At 43.2% G+C, this 4,769-nt stretch overlaps 1 non-coding gene across 1 annotated transcript; it reads left to right on the forward strand.

The window, feature by feature from the left end:
- The first annotated feature begins 635 nt into the window (after window positions 1–635).
- Window positions 636–707, forward strand: TRNAV-GAC. Its single transcript has one exon. It is a non-coding gene; the product is annotated as a tRNA-Val (tRNA).
- Window positions 708–4,769: the final 4,062 nt, after the last annotated feature.

Below are 4,769 nucleotides of genomic sequence, written 5' to 3' on the forward strand. Positions count from 1 at the left end.
GTGACCACTGCAATAGATTATTAACAATTGTTCTTGTACTGATTTTCTGACATGCCTTTGACCTTCCTGAACAATTCACAGCCATCCACCTAACTACAGTCATTGTCAGTTGTTGTCAACCTACATGAAATGGAGGGAATTTTACTAAGCAATTACTTTATATTCAAAGGCCATGTCAATATCTGCTTATCATAAGCCTGGAGTGACTCACATTTACAAAGGATATGGAATAGAAAATGTAAATTATAAGCGAAGGGTAAAATTATTTCTTTCATCCAAGTTCCAATGTTCTTATTAAATATGTGAAACATAAATGATTTAAAAAGCTGCCAAACTGAAATTTTTGTTAGGCTTGCTATCTTTACTATGGGAATCAGTTGTCCATTAAGACTATAAAGACAGTTGAGTAATATAGGGAGTGATCGTGTGGTATTTTGCTGGCAGACTAGAACCACCTCTGAGCAAAGGTGAACAGAGAGCAGGACTGTTGGCCTCACTGGAGGTCCTCAGAGGTACACCATGACTAGTTGTGGCATAACTGCTGAGTTGCTAACAATGTCTTTTGCTGGTAAAAGTGATGGCATCTAGCCAGTCAGCAGCCATGTATCTGCATGGTGCTGTGGCATCATCCCACAGGGGCTGTGGCTCAATGGTAGAGCATCTGCTTGACATGCAGAGGGTCCCAGTTTCAATCCCTGGCATCTCCAGTTAAAAGGAGTATAAAGCAGCGGGTGTGGAAGACCTCTACCTGAGACCTTGATGGACCAGTGGTCTGATGCAGTATAAAGCAGCTTCATGAGTTCATGTGTCACTATTTCCTGATGTCCTCTGATAATGGCACCAGATTCCCTTCTCTATTCACTGACTTTCTTTTCTTTTCTTTTTAAGCCTCCGGAGCGGATTTTTTATTGCACTTTTTATAACACTACAAACTACAACAGAAAATGGAAGGGGAAACTACATTTATAGGATAAAGAAAGATACCCACTACTGACTAAAAACCTAAGAGAGGAGATCATCCCACCAGTTTAACCATACATTTAGTCTTAATCCCCTTAATTTTACTATCAACTGAGTCAAGTTTAACATTATCTTTTTCAAATCTTAAATTTAACTGTCATACAGAAACACCCCAAAGCATCTCACTTCAACACTTTTTAAAGGCAAAATTCAGAGTCCTTCAGCCTTTACTTCTCCTTGCCTAGTCTCTTCCGAAGCTTATAAGGACTTTTAGGGGCTGCCGCCCCTTTCTCTGATAGAGAGTCCTCCCCGGAGGATTCCAAGTCCAGCTCGCCATTGGACTTACTGTCCTCCCCTTTTTCTCCTTCCTTCCCTGGCCCTCCCATCTGGACTCTTAAAAATTCCCATGCTTTCTGGACAGAGTCAATCTTTTCTTTTTTATCCTTGATTTTGAAGGTTACGCCTTCTGGAGTTAACTGTCTATATCCAATTGCATTTGTCTGTAGAAAAAGAATTAATTATTTATATTTCTTTCTCCTTTGTCTTATTTCAAATGGAATGTCTTTTAACGTCCTGATGGTATTCTCCCCCACTTTCAGGGGTGCTCCAGATACTGCTTTCAGGATTGTATCCCTCACATGCCTCTTTGAGAATCTTACCAAAATTTCCCCAGACAGAGTGTTTTTCTTTATATATCCTGAATATGACCTATAGGCCACATCCATTTCATTTAACAAGAGTTCTGCCTTCATATCTGTCACTGGGGCCAATACTTCACTCATTAGTTCCTTAAGATTCTCTCCCTTTGTCTCTGGCAAGCCCTGGAAGCGAAGGATCATATTAGCCTTTTCTATTTGTAATTGTAGCAGTTGATCTTCCATAGAAACTTGCTTCTTTTCCAGCTTTTGAACTTTCTTTTTCACCTTTTGTGCAGTGGCGTCCACTTCTTTCACCTTTTCAGCCATTTCATTCATCTTTTTAAGTGTCTCGGTCATCTGTGCTGTGTGGTGATGCACTGAGTCATTTTCGACATCTGATCCTTGAGGTTACTCATTTGGTCCAGTAGAGGGCGCATGGATTCTGCCAAAGTCTTTGCCAGCTCATTAGCTCCTTCCGGTTTGGGGCTCTCCATTAGTTTCGATTTTGAAAGTTTCTCTTTCTCTGTCCTCTTCCCCACCATCTTTATCAGTTGTTTACTTTGAAAAATATTTTGAAAGTCTCTGAATATGCGCTCAAATGCCTAAACTCGCCTTGGTAAGTATTTCTTAACAGTTATGCATGCCTTCTCTTCCACTCCCCCCTCCTCAATTCGCTCAAAAGTTCATGCGGTTAGGAGGCGTCCCTCCCTCGCCCGCTTCACTTTCCGTTTTTCAACATGTATAAGGGAGTTTTCTTTTTCTCTTTAACCATTGTTTTGCTCAGTCAGACTCACGTTCATATCTGGTCTTCTGATCCCGCTTTACTTAATTTCATCCGCTCGATCTCCTACGCTTTCCCCGGTCAGTGTCACTAGGTCCCATTCGGGCACTGTGCAGGAAGGACCATTGGGACGGAGGAGCGCCTCAATTCACCCACAACGTGTAGGCGAAGAGGCAACTCCTCATAAGTCCCCGGGCCAGCGCTCCCCCTCCTTCCCGCCATGCACAGACCTCATCCCCGGGAGATGCGTCTGTCTAGTGTGCCGCCATCAACTGGAAGCCTCTATTCACTGACTTTCAATGGTGGTAGCTGGTAGTCCTGTAGCAGACTTCCTGACTAGCCACCCCTACTATAGTATGATATTAAGATGATGACATAATTATGCTGCCGTGAGATGAGCAAAAGGTATAAAGGAAAAAAGAGTGTGCTGGGCCAGCATTTCCCCTTTTTCCTCATCCAGGCTTATGTGCCCTCTTTGAGATTTCACTCATGGTAAATCCATCTATCATGAAACTCCATTTAGGACAATGATACAGTTGCACAAAACATAATAAACCACTATTTCTTTTAGACACTCTTTATATTTTTCTGTTGCATTTTTAAACAGATCATGGCCCTTCATGACACACAGAAGTGGGCTTCATGCTCTCTAGTGGAGAAAGAAGTAGCAGAGCTCCTCATCTGTTCTAGGAAAGGATCAAAGGAGGCTGCAGTTAATGCCATGAGTGCACAATACATCCAGGAAGATTTAACATTATGAAAAGTATAGCTTCTATGATGCCCATGTTCCCTAGATATGACCCATATGGACAAGAAGTCCTTAGGCCCAGCATCCTTCATGGTAAGGACACACATTCCATTGCCCCCCTTTTGGTAAGCGGTATAGGAAAGAGAGGTTGACTGCAAGCTGTGAAACAAAATGGATTCCATCCAAAGAAACCTGGTGGAAAATTCCAGGCTTGTTTCAGATCCATCTTACCATTAGTCACTGGAGAAGCTTTCTTGCTAGTGTAATAACTATTATTTCAACTTTCATGATAGAAGCAGGTCTTAATTTGAGTCAGGATTTAGGCCAAGAATCAGCCTGAAAACCATATTTTAATAACAGCCTTGCATCTGTATTAATGTGTTTTAAAGGCTGGTTATACTGAAGAGTGCTCCTGTGCACACATGGGAACACACGTGCAGGGTAATAACCTAGTAACTGGCCCCAATACATTTAAACTAAGAGATCTCCCAGTTTAGAGGGCATAATTTTTTGGATATTAACACCAGTAGCACATTTTTCTTTTGCTTTTCCTACCGCTGCTATTCCTGCTGCTAATTAAGCCCTGAAGGAAATTCAACACAACACAAATATGGGGCTTGCATTAATGATCTGAACTCCAGCCCAGCAAGACACATGTCTACCTTGTCATATGCTTCAGAAGTTAGGCTTGTTTTAGTTTGACGAGCTGATCAGTTTCTCACTTTGGGATCTTGAACCTACATGGACAAGCAGCTGCACAACTAAGTATTATCATCATCTATAAAGCTATTTCTCAAGTGTGGCCTCAATCTACAGATATCTAAATCTGTGGCTTGGGGCCATGCTTATCCGGAACAGATTGTTCTGCAAACTTGGGGGACTCCTCAGGTTTGCAGAAAAATCTGGAAATGTAAAAAAAAACACAATGGGAGGTTTAAATCCCCACACACGCATTCATTGTCTGTGCATGCAGAGACAATAAACCTGCCTCCTCCAGCAGCAGTAGGCCAGGCAATAGAGACTGGAAGCCATGCTGAGCTTGCCAGGAATGATGTTGTGGACCAGCCAAGCCCCACAGAGCAAAGGGACACTGAAGACTTCTCAGAGGAAGAGTCAGCTAGCAGACTTGACCCCAACCCACAGCCAGTAGCAGAGGTGTTTCAGGAGGAGGCAGTCCCTGAGGGTCCAGACGTAGATCCTCAGAACCAGTGCATTAGCTCCCCAGCCCTAAGCTAGCAACAGAGAGACAGTTGCTGGTCAATTCACACACACCCTGTCACCAGAGCCTTGGGAATATCATAGGAGGAGAATGAGGTGAGACCTGCAAAACAGAAGGTGTAGTGTTCGCCTGGCAGTTCAGCAGTGGCCTAGCACCAACAGTAAGAATTGAATGCTTGCAGGAGCAGGGCTGAGGCAGTCAGCATGTGTGTGATACAATACAGGCTGCTGAGCAGTGTGGTGCTTAAAAGCAACAGAGAAGAGAGTGGCTGTGTGGAAGCAACTTGGTCTGACAGTTACTGACCTTGCTGCCTCTGATGTGGATTGTCCTTTATGTCTCTGACCATGGCCTGTACTTTCATAGTCTTGCCCTTGGATTGCACAGCAGATTAGTAGCTGTGAGTGTGTCTACTTTATGCTTGAA

The sequence above is a fragment of the Gekko japonicus genome, unplaced genomic scaffold (assembly GCF_001447785.1).
Source record: "Gekko japonicus isolate JY-2015 unplaced genomic scaffold, Gekko_japonicus_V1.1 scaffold816, whole genome shotgun sequence".
Classification (NCBI taxonomy): Eukaryota; Metazoa; Chordata; class Lepidosauria; order Squamata; family Gekkonidae; genus Gekko; species Gekko japonicus.